The sequence below is a fragment of the Bos indicus x Bos taurus genome, chromosome 27 (genome assembly GCF_003369695.1).
Source record: "Bos indicus x Bos taurus breed Angus x Brahman F1 hybrid chromosome 27, Bos_hybrid_MaternalHap_v2.0, whole genome shotgun sequence".
Taxonomy (NCBI): Eukaryota; Metazoa; Chordata; class Mammalia; order Artiodactyla; family Bovidae; genus Bos; species Bos indicus x Bos taurus.
Window position 1 is genome coordinate 40,047,507 of NC_040102.1, and position 15,536 is coordinate 40,063,042.

General features: G+C 41.8%; 1 protein-coding gene across 1 annotated transcript in view; it reads right to left on the reverse strand.

Annotated features, from left to right (window-relative positions):
• RARB (retinoic acid receptor beta) overlaps positions 1–15,536 on the reverse strand; it is an 888,683-nt gene that overhangs the window by 390,613 nt on the left and 482,534 nt on the right. The gene's annotated exons all lie outside the window — the stretch shown is intronic.

Below are 15,536 nucleotides of genomic sequence, written 5' to 3' on the forward strand. Positions count from 1 at the left end.
CAGTGTTTGACTGGATACCACCAGCAATCCAGACAGCAGACAACCTGCCTAGAGACAAGCAGAATGAAAAATCAAGTCCGCTTCCCTCAGCAGATGTTGCTGCTGTTCGCCTGTCATATACACAGTCTAGATAATACCGAAACATAAGGATTGGCAGGTGTTCAGGTTTTCTCTCAAGAAAACAAGAACACTTGTGTAGAGAGCTCCATAAATGCTTGGGAAATTCATCATAAAGCTGATTTTATTTCCCTTTCAAAAGAGATTGACCATAGTTTTTTGTTTTTTTTTTTTTTTCCTAAGAGAAATATTGTAATGGGACTATTTGGGGGAAAAACTAAATTATCCTGAGCCCAGAGCAACTTTCCTGCTATTTAAAAGTCATTGTGGTCCAGCTCCATTGTTTAATAAAGGCTCTTGTACTTCCATCACCTAAAGTAAACTTTGATACTGTAGTAGAAGTGCCTAATTTTTACAGAGTAAACATGAAGCTTAACTGAAGATATCTGTACACTGGTTACCTAAGGGAACTGGGAAAACACAACATTAAAAACAAATCTGATGGCAAAACTTTTAGAAAAGTGAACGTCCTTCCCTTGTGCATCGTATAAAACTGATGATCCTATGAGCCATTTCCCCAGAAAGGCTATAGTTGTCTTGATTGATTAAATTATCCTACAGACATTTAAACCACAAGGGAACTGAACAGTACTCTCATTATATATTTCCTGGCTTTATGGCTAATCAGTGAACCTTCTTCTGGAAGATGACCAAAGAAAATCTGCGCCACAAAAATCTGTGTCAGGTGCTGGGTTGTTCAAATCTTTTTTTTTTTTTGAAGTCCAATAAAAAATATCATCACACTATTGAAAAAATTAAGATCATCTACTGATTAGAAATGACAGTTTGGTGTGGTTGTCCTCATGACAAGTGTGTATGTATCTATGCCTATGTCACCTATGTTGAACTGTCCTGTTGCGTGTAAAATTCTTTCTTATGTTTATTTGAACACTATAACATAAAGTTCCAGGTATTTTTTTTTTTTTAAGTACCAATGTCCCATTTTGAGACTTCAATGTTTTTGTTATGGCATATTAGTTACTGGAAATTTAAGGATTCCAGAAAGTATGGCATCTTAAATGATGCTGAGTTCCACCTGTTTGGTGCTGAAATATGACCGAGTCATCTTGGCCTACGGATGTATATCTCCTTTTGGAAGGATTTATGTCCTTCCAAAACGGGCTCACAGAGAAGACACTCTGCTTACTGCCCTTTTCACACAGTTCCTTGGCAGTTTCAGGAATTATTTTCATCCTGCTAACCTACTAACATGCTTCTCCTCACATAAAATCTAACACTCAAGCCTCCTCCTCTTGAAGTCTTAATTCCCTCCCCATACTGAGATCCTCTGTTCTTCCCCTTGCCATACAGAGTATTTACTCATCCCTGTGTTATATAACTTTAGCACTTAGCAAGCACTTGATAAATAATTTTTGCATTAATGGATATGGATAAGCAGAGCAGGCAGAGTTTTATCCAGTTGCAAGCGGACGTCTAAAGCCTTAGGTAACACTTTGCAGGATTTATAAAACCAACACAATTCTGTTGAATCTTAACGGTTCATTAGATCTGTAAAATTCAGGATATTTCAGAGGCCTGCATCTGAACGTTTTTTAATTAGCTGAATCTAAATCCTTTTGAATGTTAAAGTTTCTAGATAAGGTATATGACAAGAGCCAAAATTAATCTATTATAATTTCAGATGAACATTCTACCTGAAAACCAAATTTCTGGAATATTTAGTGATTTGACATGGAGAATAAATCTTAAAGACCAAATAAATGTTTAGTTTAAGGCATATAGTTAATAGATTTTGCTTCCTGCTAAGAGCTCTGGTTAAGTTGAGGTTCAATCTGCTCCAGTACAGAATTTTGCCTTTTGCTTTATTTGCTTTGACGTAAATTCTAATCTAAGCTATGTAGTTTCTCCTTGTGAAAGTTTTTGCCCTTAACATGCTCCAATACCACTCAAAATAATAAAGGCTGCAAACTACCAATTCTCCTGAGTAAAGCTTGAATATGAACAAGTAAGCAAATGGAAAGATCTCTCTATTGCTTTCAGTTCTATTCTGGAAACTAATTGCTTGCTGATTGGAATTAATAGGCTGTTAACACATTTATTTTCGAATGTACAACACTTGCCACCAAACGCTGTGTAAACTGGGGCAGCTCACTTTAGAGAGTCAGTTTTAATGAGGACATTAGACTAAAGCACCTTCAAGTGTTAACATTCCCTGGTGCTCTGTTTACAGGTGTATCATTCCTTGGTTACACTTCTATTTGATTAGGAAAATTCTTGGAACTGAAGACAGTGTGTGCTTCAGAAAATTGCTAAATGTTTAGAAATACTTTAAGGGCAAATAAAAGGACAGGGCAGAGTCAATGCATTCAGTTGATTATCTCAGAGCTGGGAGTTCAGGATAAAATACACAGAATGACAAACGTTTTAAAAATGCACAGGTGATAGGACCAAAAATGAGTTCATAAAGAAATGGAAATACGTCCAGAACACCCAGTTACTTTAAAAGCATTTCTCTGATAGTGAATATAACTTTCTCCTTTGTGTTTGATGGTTCGTGGTCCTGAAGGACTGCTCTCTTCATGTGATATGCTGGGGTTGGATAAGCATCTACTAATGTCTTAATCTTCTTATCTAACAGTGATTTATGAAGCAGCCAGGAAAGCAGGCTTGGGGCTGGATCCTGCAGACAGAGCTGGGGAACATGGTGCTACCACTTGGTTTCCAAGCTCCCCACTGTAAAGTATTAAAGCACATGTTGGAATTGAACACATTTGGCTCTCTCTTCAGTCAAGACAACACATCGCCACCTCTATGCGTCTTATTAAATTCATATGAATATTCTTTCTTGCAACTGCTTTTAATATGCTTCAAATTTTCTTATGAAAACAAATCCTAGTGAAATAGTACTCAGTAGTAAAAATGAAAAAAAAATTATGATACAAACAACAGCACAGAGTGCAATAAAAGAAGTCAAAGACAAAAGACAGTATGTATATTTGATTTGTATGGAATTCTAGCAAAGGGAACTTAATAGTCAAAGAAAGATCAGTGGTTGCCTATGTGGGGTGTTGGGAGAGGGGACCCACTGCACAGGACCATGGGAGGCTTTTCAGCATGAGAAAACTCTTCAGGGACTTGCCTGGTGGTCCAGCGGCTAAGACTCTCTGCTTCCACTGCAGAGAGCGTGGGTTCAATCCCTGGTCGCAGAACTAAGATCCTGGATGCCACGTGTTGTAGCCAATACAAAACCAACTAAAAAAAAAAACCAACAAACCCCAAACCCTTCAATGTCTTGATTGTAGTGGTAGCCACATTGATTATGTACAGATACAAAAATACATCACAATGTATACTTAAAAAGGGTAAATTTTATTGATTGCAAATTTTATCACTCATGAAACTAAAAAAAAATCATAAATTGCTACCCGACCCTTTGAAAAGTGTTCAGAGGAGAGAAGTGATTTTAGAGGAAAATAGAAAGAAATCCTCCCATCCATTCCCATAGGTTTTCTACCTCTATATCCAAAGAAAATTACATACTTGTACCACATTAGCTTTCACAGAAAATGCCTTAAATGGATATATTTTAATTATAATACATCCTGACTTTATCAAAGGATGAGAACAAGAAATCACTATGAAGAATTTTCAGTGATATTGCCATTAAAGGCAAAGTTGATTATGTTCTTTAACATTCTTTAGGTATGTATCCTAAAGAATGTATCAATAACCTCAGATATGCAGATGACACCACCCTTATGGCAGAAAGTGAAGAGGAACTCAAAAGCCTCTTGATGAAACTGAAAGTGGAGAGTGAAAAAGTTGGCTTAAAGCTCAACATTCAGAAAACGAAGATCATGGCATTCGGTCCCATCACTTCACGGGAAATAGATGGGGAAACAGTGGAAACAGTGTCAGACTTTATTTTTTTGGGCTCCAAAATCACTGCAGATGGTGACTGCAGCCATGAAATTAAAAGACGCTTATGCCTTGGAAGGAAAGTTATGACCAAGCTAGATAGCATATTCAAAAGCAGAGACATTACTTTGCCAACAAAGGTTCGTCTAGTCAAGGCTATGGTTTTTCCTGTGGTCATGTATGGATGTGAGAGTTGGACTGTGAAGAAGGCTGAGTGCTGAATTGATGCTTTTGAACTGTGGTGTTGGAGAAGACTCTTGAGAGTCCCTTGGACTGCAAGGAGATCCAACCAGTCCATTCTGAAGAAGATCAGCCCTGGGATTTCTTTGGAAAGAATGATGCTGAAGCTGAAACTCCAGTATTTTGGCCACCTCATGCGAAGAGTTGACTCATTGGAAAAGACTCTGATGCTGGGAGGGATTGGGGGCAGGAGGAGAAGGGGACGGCAGAGGATGAGATGGCTGGATGGCATCACTGACTTGATGGATGTGAGTCTGGGTGAACTCCGGGAGTTGGTGATGGACAGGGAGGCCTGGTGTGCTGCGATTCATGGGGTCGCAGAGTCGGACACGACTGAGTGACTGAACTGAACTGAGGTATGTATCCAAATTAAAAAAATTTTTTTAATTTAATATTACAAAGTTTTGAAACAAAATGTTTTTCATTATTTCAAACCATCATCCCTTTTTGATTTTGTTGCCAGTTTGCACAGAGATAAATATAAAACTCAATTGCACTGGGTATGTTAGCCTTCTCCTTCATGGATCACAGCCTTGTCACGGCGAAAGGGCTTGTGTAACTCAATAAACTTATGAATCAAGCTGTGCAGGGCCACCCAAGATGGATGGGTCATAGTGAAGAGCGCTGACAAAATGTGGTCTACTGGAGGAGGATACAGTAGCCTACCCCTGAATCCTTGCCTTGAGAACCCCATGAACAGTATGAAAAGGCAAAAAGATATGACACCAGAAGATGGGTCCCCCCAGGTCGCTAGGTGTCCAATATGCTACTGTGGGAGGGAGAGGGAAATTACTAACAGCTCCAGAAAGAATAAAGAGGTTAGGTCAAGCAGAAACGGCACTCAGTTGTGGATGTGTCTGATCGTGAAAGTAAAGTCTGATGCTGCAAAGAACAGTATTGCACAGGAACCTGGAATGTTAGGTCCATGAATCAAGGTAAATTGGAAGGGGGTCAAGCAGGAGATGGCAAGAGTGAATATCAACATCTTAGGCATCAGTGAACTAAAATGAACAAGAATGGGTGAATTTAATTCAGATGACAAATATATCTACTACTGTGAGAAAGAATCCCTTAAAAGAAATGGAGTAGCCCTCATAGTCAACAAAAGAGTCAGTAATGCAGTACTTGGGTACAGTCTGAAAAACAATAGAATGATCTTGGTTTGTTTCCAAGGCAAACCACTAAACATCACAGTAATCCAACTCTACACCCCAACCACTGATGCCGAAGAAGCTGAAGTTGACCAGTTCTATGAAGACCTACAAGACCTTCTAGAACTAACTGAAAAAAGATGTCCTTTTCATTATAGGGGACTGGAATGCAAAAGTAGGAAGTCAAGAGATACTTGGAATAACAAGCAAGCTTGGCCTTGGAGTAAAAATGAAGCAGAGAAAAGGCCAACAGAATTTTGTCAAAAGAACAAGCTGGTCATAGCAAACACCCTTTTCCAAAAACACAAGAGATGACTCCACATAAGGACATCACCAGATGGTCAATACAGAAATCAAGTTGATTATATTCTTTGCAGCCAAAGATGGAGAAGCTCTATAGAGCCAGTTAAAACAAGACTGGGAGCTGACTGTGTTCAGATTATGAGCTCATTATTGTAAAATTTGGCCTTAAATTGAAGAAAATGGGGGAAAACCACTAGATCATTCATGTATGACCTAAATCAAATCCCTTACAATTATACAGTGGAGGTGACAGATAGATTAAAGGGATTATGTCTGGTAGACAGAGTGCTGGAAGAACTATGGACAGAGGTTCATAACACTGGACAGGAGGCAGTGACCAAAACCATCCCAAGAAAAAAGAAATGCAAGAAGGCAAAGTCATTGTCTGAGGAGGAATAGCAGGGGAAAGAAGATAAATGAAAGGCAAAGAAATACTCAGTTGAATGCAGAGTTCCAAAGGATAGCAAGGAGAGATAAGAAAGCCTTCTTAAATGAACGGTGCAAAAAAGTAGAGAAAAACAATAGAATGGGAAAGACTAGAGATCTCTTTAAGAAAATTGGAGAGATCAAGGGAAGATTTCATGCAAGGATGAGCATGATAAAGGATAGAAACAGTATAGATCTAACAGAAGCAGAAGAGATTAAGATGAAGTGGCAAGAATACACAGAAGAACTATATAAGAAAATTCTAATGACTCATAACCACAATGGTTTGGTCACTCATCTAGAGGTAGACATCCTGGAGTGTGAAGTCAAGTGGACCTTAGGAAGCGTTACTATGAATAAAGCTAGTGGAAGTGATGAAATTCCAGCTGAGCTATTTCAAATCCTAAAAGACCTATTGAGTGCAGCACTTTCACAGTGCTGCACTCAATAGGTCAGCAAATTTGAAAACTCAGTAGTGGCAACTGTACTGGAAAAGGTCAGTTTTCATTCCAATTCCAAAGAAGGCCAATGCAAAGAATGTTCAAACTAACATACAGTCACACTCATTTCACATGCCAGCAAGGTTATCCTCAAAATCCTAGGTTTCAACAGTATGCGAACTGTGAACTTCCAGATATTCAAGATGGATTTAGAAAAGGCAGAGGAACCAGAGATCAAATTGCCAACACTCATTGGATCATGGACAAAGCATGGGATTTTCACAAAAACATCTACTTCTGCTTCACTGACTATGATGAAGCCTTTGACTGTGTGGATCATAACAAACTGTGGAAAATTCTTAAAGAGATGGGAGTACCAGACCACTTTACATGTCTCCTGAGAAACCTTTATTTGGGTCAAGACACAACAGTTAGAACTAGACATGGAACAATGGACTGGTTCAAAATTGGGAAAGGAGTTCAACAAGGCTGTGTATTGTCACCCTGCTTATTTAAGTTACATGCAGAGTATATCATGTGAAATGCTGGGCTGGATGAATCACAAGCTGGAATCAAGATGTTGGGAGAAACATCAACAGCTTCACATATACAGATAACACCACTCTACTGGCAGAAAGTGAAGAGGAACTAAAGAATCTCTTGATGAGGGTGAAAGAGCAGAGTGAAAAAACTGGCTTGAAATTCAACAATCGTAAAACAAAGTCATGGCATCCAGTCCCATCACTTTATGACAAATAGAAGGGGAAAAACTGGAAGCAGTGGAGATTTTATTTTCTTGGGCTCCAAAATCACTGCAGATGGTGACTGCAGTCATGAAATTAAAAGATGCTTGTGTTTTGGGAGGAAAGCTATGACAAACCTAGACAGTGTATTAAGAAGCAGAGATGTCACTTTGCTGACAAAGGTCCATTTAGTCAAAGCTATCATCTTTCTAGCAGTCATGTATGGATGTGAGAGTTGGACCATAAAAAACGTTGAGCGCCAAAGAACTGATGCTTTCAAATTGTGGTGTTGGGACTCTTGAGAGTCCCTTGGACTGCAAGGAGGTCAAACCTGCCAATCCTAAAGGAAACCAATCCTGAATATTCATCGGAAGGAATGTTGATGAAGTTGAACCTCCAATACTTTGGCCACGGATGTGAAGAGCCAATTCACTGGAAAAGACCATTTCCTGGGAAGGACTGAAGGCAATTGAAGGGGCGGCAGAGGATGAGATGGTTAGATAGCATCATTGACTCAACAGACATGAATTTGTGCAAACTCTGGGAGATGGAGAACAGAGGAGCCTGGAGTGCTGCAGTCCATGGGATCAGAGGGTCAGACACGGCTCATTGACTAGACAACAAGTGTTAGCCTTGATGTGTATTTCTTTTTGGTAGAGAATCTTTTACTTTCTTTACGGAGGTATGATTGGCATTATGTAAGTTTAAGGTGAAAATATACTGATTTGCTAAGATTATATTGCAGTGTGGTTGCCTTATAGCAATAGTTGACACCTTTCATCATATAATTATCATTTCTCCTAGTGCTGAAAACAATTAAGACTTAGTCTCTTAGCAGCTTTAAAGTTTATAGTACATTTTGTTGTCTGTACTTCCTGTGCTGAGTATCAGGTCTTCCTGACTTATTTACCTCCTAGTTGTAAAACCTTGATCTTTAGTATCATTATCTCTTACTTTTTAAAAAAAAACTGAAGTGGCATCATTGAATAAGTCTTTAAAAAAAACGTATCCAGGGCTCCCGTGGCGGCTCAGTGTAAAGAATCCATCTGCTAATGCGGGAAGACACGGATTTGATCCCTGCTCCTGCAGAGCAACTAAGCCTGGAGCCCCAGCTACTGAGCCTGTGCTCTAGAGCCCGGAGCCCCAGCTACTGAGCCTGCGAGCCGTAACACGCAAGCCTGCAGGCCCTAGAGCCCCTCCTCTGCAGCAACAGAGGCCACAGCACTGAGAAACTCTCGCACCGTAACAAGGAGTAGCCCCCACTGGCCACACCTAGAGAGAAGCCCAGGCAGCAAAGCCCCAGCACAGCCTAAAATAAATAAATAAGTAAGTAAATAAAAATACTTTGAAAAGTATCCACTTTACAATTATGTAAGGCATGAATCACATAGAAACTCAGAAGTTTTGACATCAGCTACGGAACTAAAGGTTGTTGAGGGGTTCCTCTTCAGGAAAGAACCAAGTGGGCCAATTATACAGTCAAAGGAATGAAAGTCAGATATCTGTGGGCAGGTAAAGGACTCTGAGTGAGTCAGAGAGGAAAAATCAGAACAGCCTGGGGACAGATGGGCATTGGTTTGGATAACTTAAATGCAGCTCAACTTCAAAGGGGGGGAAAAAAAGGTAGGGAGATCCCATTCCAGAGAACTTTTTGGAGCCTGGACCGCAGTCAGCCTCCATCTGCCCCGGGATGCTTTCTGCATGGGCAGGCCTGCCTGAGGAGTAAGGACACACTAGTGGGATTCACCCTGGTGATGAATGGCACTAATGCATCATCAGGATGACAGGCCACACTGGTGATGTCTTGCCAAGGAGCTTAATGAGAGCAATAGCTCATTCTGATTATTCTCCCATGAAAGGAGGGCTCTGTCTTCAGAAGAACTCATCTACAAGTCGACTCTGTTTAATTACAGGATACAACACACACTAATAGTAATGTTAAGATGTTCTTTGGCACCAAGGTTTTGGCACTGATAAAACTAAAATTTATGACTCTACTCTGTACACTTGGAAACATTCACACAGTGTGCATAGTCTTGAAATGAGAAGCGGGGTACCCTGGAATCCACTTGGTTTCTAGCTAGGCTGGAAAACTGAATTTCTACTGTAGATCTCTCAATAGATGCTTCAAAGATACAGATTTATGTACTTTTGTCAATCAAGCTGTCCTGGAAGTTGCATTTGATTTACAAGGATGAGGGAGGGAGGAGAAGTACTGTGACTTTCCTTGGTGACAGGCAGAAACTGTTTATTATACAAATTGAATCTTCACAATGACATCACTTTCACACGGACTGCACCTAACAATAAACCCACCAACGTCTTCAGCTTGAGTGGAATTTCGATAGCACCACTGTCAGCCTAAGAAAGCAATAAAGCACGACGAAAAAGAAGAAGAGGAGGATTATTAAACTTCTAATAACAACCACTATCATTTTCAACCTGCCTATTTTGTATCAGGTAAGCTATTGGGTGTTTCTCAGGTGTTCCCTCTAATCTTTACAGCAAGGAAGGTCACAGGATCACTTCCACTTTACAGATAAAGAGACTGAGGGTCTGCGAGTTTACATATCTCCCCTAAGGTCTAGTAAAGAGATGGCTCAGAATCTGACTGGGTCTGAACCATCCACTGTACAAAAGCTCAGTCCCTGAGAAGATACTGTTTGGGGCCAGAAAAGAGGAGTTGCTTATACATAGTTGGAAATAGTTTTTAAGACAAAGACCATGATACTTCTGATCCCAGATCACACTTGTTAAGTGGAAAATGGACAAAATAAATGGAAGAGGTATAGAAATGGGTCAGCTAAGGGCTGGCTATAGGAAATGGGTTTGTCTGCTTGCATAAACAATGGCTTCAGAAACAGAACAGCACTGTTCAAATACACAAGAAGCAGCCACCTGGAAGGGCTAGCTGCTTTATCCTCTGTCCTCTCAGCGCTCAGGAACAGGGACAAGTAGGAGAGTGGACAGGGAGGCAGATTTCAGTGTGAGAAGGACTTTATAGTGGTCGGATCTATCAGATGGGAACCCATCTGCGCCCAAGTATCAACCTCCTCCCCAACCCAAAGAGCCCAGGGCAAATCCTGCAGACCCTGGGAGGTTACTGTGAGTATGGGATGCAGTTGATGAGATTTCCCTTTTCAGTCCAGACACCACGGTCCAGATTTCATGGTCTAGACACCACGGAAATTTAAAACCCCAGTGATAGAATAGTCATCAATCCCTTAAATAAAAGCATCGGGGCTGGGGGACGTGTTCGAAAAGTCAGAATTATTCAGAGTTTAGAAAGGCTATTTAGAACATCTGCCATTTGTGATGCAAGATCCCCAATGTTGTTTGGGGCCACACTCCATAACCAAATGCATAAATACTCCTGCCTTTGCTCCAAAATTCCACTGAACAGTCAGAAGACTCTAGCCTCACATTGGTTTGGTCAGGCTATGTTTGAGTTTTAGGTAAGAGTTTGCTGTCAAGTGAATTACGAAAAATGTTTTAGATTCTGGAAATCTGGGGGTTTGGAACTGGTAGATAAGAGGTGGAACTATGATAACTGCTGTGTACTGAGTGCCGCCTAGATGGCAGGTATTGTACCTTTAACAGCACAACAACTCTGCAAGAGGGATTTAGTGGACTTGTATTTTGTAGATGGAGAAACTAAGGATCAGATACACCAAGTGACCTTGCTAAGGTCACCCAATAAATGCAGAGCTTGGAAATAAACTTCTGCCTATGTGACTAGAAAGCAGGGCTGAAGGATGCAGCCTTTAAGACTTCATGGGTCTAGACAGCAAGCTCCTCCTCAACTTGAACCCAAGGATATATTTGAATTTGGTGAAATTCTAATTTATTTTCACATTTTTCCTATCCCTTCTGAGGTCTAAATATCACTAAAGGATCCAAGAAAAAAGTTAAAAAGCTATTAACACATCTGGTCCCATCACTCCATGGTAAATACATGGAGAAAAAATGGAAACAGTGGCAGACTTTATTTTCTTGGGCTCCAAAATCACCGCAGATGGTGACTGCAGCCATGAAATTAAAAGACGCTTGCTCCTTGGAAGAAAAGCTATGGCCAACCTAGACAGTATATTAAAAAGCAGAGACATTACTTTGTTAACAAAGGTCCATCTAGTCAAAGCTATGGTTTTTTCAGTAATCATGTATGGATGTGAGAGTTGGACTATAAAGGAAGCTGAGTGCTGAAGAATTGATGCTTTTGAATTGTGGTGTTGGAGAAAACTCTTGAGAGTGCCTGGACTGCAAGGAGATCCAATCAGTCCATCCTAAAGGAAATCACTCCTGAATATTCATTGGAAGGACTGATCCTGAAGCTGAAGCTCCAATACTTTGGCCACCTGATGTGAAGAACTGACTCATCGGAAAAGACCCTGATGCTGGGAAAGATTGAAGGCAGGAGGAGAAGGAGATGACAGAAGATGAGATGGTTGGATGGCATCACTGACTTGATGGACATGAGTTTGAGCAAACTCTAGGAGATAGTGAAGGACAGGGAGACCTGGCGTGCTGCAGTCCCTGGGGTTGCAGAGAGTTGGACATGACTGAGCGACTGAACTGAACAGGTGGGGTGATTCCTGGATTTACAAGTTATGATGTTATGAAAACACAGGACTTGAACCCTAAGGACATTTCCCATGCATTCAACATGTGGACGGAGCACTAGAAAGGTGCTTTTAACAATATTCTAAAATAGGTTTGAGTGAGACTGATTCACAAAGAATTCATCAGCTTTATATGCAGCATAATGAGCCAGACATGCCTGTAAGCGTGGCAACCCACTCCAGTACTCTTGCCTGGAAAATCCCAAGGACGGAGGAGCCTGGTAGGCTACAGTCCATGGGGTTGCAGAGTTGGACTCGATTGAGCAACTTCACTTCACTTCAATGGAAGTGTGGGTCGACAGTGGCCTCTGAGGGGTCAGGGGCGCTGGCAGCAGCAGTCCTGGGAAGCTCGGCCTGTTGGGTGAGTCAGCTTGGAGGAGTCACCATTAGCCCTACCCTAGAGACTGCAAACTCCAGGCCTGGGCCGCCTGAGGCCAAACACCTACAGGGCGGGAGCACAGCCCTGCCCATCAGCAGAAAATTGGATTAAAGATTTACTGAGCATGGCCCTGCCACCAGAGCAAGACCCAGTTTTCCCCACAGCCAGTCCCTCCCATCAGGAAGCTTGCACAAGCCTCTAAGGTACAGCAACACTTGAAATGTGGCACTTTGATAACAAAGATCCTGGCTTCCTAAAAAAGCATTTGGCAATGATCTCTGAAGGGGCTTCCCAGATGGCTCAGTGGTAAAGAATCCTCCTGCCAAAGCAGGAGACGCGGGTTCAATCTCTGTGTTGGGAGATCCCTTGGAGAAGGGAATGGCAATCCACTCCAGTATTCTTGCCTGAAAACTATCCCATGAGCAGAGGAGCCTGGTGGGCTACAGTCCATGGGGTCACAAAGAGTTGGACAGGACTAAGCATGAGCGCTGAGCGATGCTCTACAAACCCTGTTGGAAGTAAGGTACAGTGTACTGCAAGGACAGAGGGAGTTCCCTCAGTCAGACTGCGAAACCCTGCAAGTCACGTGGCTCCCTTTTGTCCTGACTGCTAGGAAGCTTAGGGGATTTTCATGTTTGCAGTTCCTTCCAATTTTTCTTGCCTTCATTATCTGGTTGCTGTTCATGTGTCCCTGTTTGTTTGATTCTATTATATCTGTGTCTTGTATCAGACACTTCAAAAATTTCTGGGGGCGGGGGTGGGGAGTGGAGTATAAATCACAACAAAAAGAATAGAATTGCAAACCTGTTGAGAGTTTGTGTATTTCTGTGTATATGAAGTGGAAAAACAAAACCTAAAGAATAATAATGTCTCACACTAGTCACTGTTGTGTACTCTTGCAAGGGCTGTTTATTCATCTCACTTGACCTGCATCCATGATCCCATTAGATAGACAAGACTATGAATGACCATCTCCACCTAAGAGATGACTGTCCAACATCACATAAGGAATAAATGGTGGAGTAAGCTTTTGAAACTGGGCCTTTTAACCTCAAGATGAGTTTTCTTTTTTTTTTAACTTTATTTTATTTTTAAACTTTACATAATTGTATTAGTTTTGCCAAATATCAAAATGAATCCATCACAGGTATACATGTGCTCCCCATCCTGAACCCTCCTCCCTCCTCCCTCCCCAGAGTTTTCTTTCTCATATGCAGTGCTTTCTTCAAAAAGAATCACAATAGTGATCAAAAGACTTTTGATAACTGTTACACATTGGTTAGAAATACAGTGGCTCAGCACTGCAAAATGAATTCTTCTATACAGAGAAATTGCTCTGTTTCTCTAAATGGAAGACAACTGTCTATTAGTTGGTGTCTGCTGAACCATGCAGTTAGGGAAACACAGCTGTCAGGCTGACGGGTCGAACCAGAGTTACTGTGCAGGAATCCGAAGGCAGTTTAATTACAATATTTAATCAATGACTGTACATTGAGGGTTTTATGAAACATGCTAAGTGGTGGATTTCTTGTTATGTAAGGTGATATAGATGCCTTTTTAAAGAAAATCCTATATCCCTATTCAAAATTGTTCATAGAAAAACAAAATGAATTCAAATCAATATTTTTTCAAAAGTCTTAACTCTAAGCATAGTAACTATAGTCTTAAGATGAGGTCTATGTGCTACATTATATAGATTTACTTGTATTTTGATCCTAGATTATTTTTTTCCATTTCAAGGCTCACACTCGACTCTCTTTGTATGAATGTAAAAGCCTTGGATGAGCAGGTCGGAGTCTGCATTTCAGAATCACTCAGGAGTACAGCTTTTGACAAGACTTCTTGAATCCTTAAAGTTGTGGGTTATCATCCAACTCAACTGTCCAGATAATACTGTTTTCAAGAACAAAAACATGCTTTATTTAAAGATTCTGATAAGAGGGGTTTTGGGTGTGTGTGAGGCGAGGGCAACATGCCACTGATGGGCAAGTGCGATCCAGCAACCAAGCAGCAAGCCGCTGTAGATCCCTGTCTAGGCACCAAGGGATGCATTAGGTGTTGCAGAGCAAATTGTTGATTTTATATCCCAAGCAACACAGCAGTGTTACTTTGTTAAGACAAAGTGCAAGGACAAAATGGCTCAGGCCCAACAGCCCCGAGCTGTTAAATGCTTCATTCTCCAACTCTGCCTGGACCCTTTCTTCTTCTTATAACAGAAGGTGAATGTGAGAAGGCGGCTTGAGCCCTCAGTCTTTACTACAACGCGATGCATGGAGACACACTGATTTTTTAACCTAGAGGCCATTGTTTTCCCATCTCCTTTCAGGAGAGAGGATCGTCAGAAGTCGATCTTAACAGTAAACATGAGACGTAAACATCACATGTACACGTGTGCGCGCGCGCATAGATGTATAAATTGTTCTTCCGCGTGACTACAAGCACCTTGAGGGCGTTTTGTTTCCTGCAGCCGGGGCGCAGTGCTTAACGCACGGTGGATGCTGACAAAGCGCTGAGACCCATGAGTAGGGTACACGATGGGCTGGCTGGAAGGGAAAAGGGACAGGATGCAAGTGCCTGCGTCAGCTGGGGCCTCCACAAGGGCAGCGAGGTGCATGTGAAGGCAGGGACTCATCGTCCCCGGGCATGAGTGGAGGCCAGGCTGGGGTGGCAGGAGGATCACTGGGTGAGGGGTGAGGCCAGCTGAGTGGTAGTTCTGCCCCAGCAGCTCCGAGAACCTGCGTCACCTCTCTGAGCTCAGGTGTGTGTTTTATCAAATGCGAGTGGAAGTGTGTCCCCAGTCCTCCTTCAGGTCAGAGGCAAGCGTGCACTTGACCGTCTCTGCACAGATGCAGTCAAACCGACCGCGACGTCAGGACTTTGCGGACGACTTCCCGCATCTCCTATGATCAAACATCTAAGTGTTGATGGAGTTTTGCGTCTCTGTGGGAGAACGTCCCAGAATTCTCCTTTCCTGCCGGTGGGCACAGGTCCTCCAGCCTGGCCACACCACTGGTGGATCTACATAGCTGCATCTGGTGTTGGCTACAGCTTTCACAGAGAGAGTTTCTTTCTCTGAAAATGAATGATGATTTTGGAGCTGTCTGAGCTACACAGGTGAAAAGAAACAATTGGGGGGAAATGGAGAATAGCATCCTGGGTGTTTACACAGATCTTGTGGGGGTAACAAAAAAGCAACATGAGAGGTGGTGTGTGTGTGTGTGTGTGTGTGTGTGTGTGTG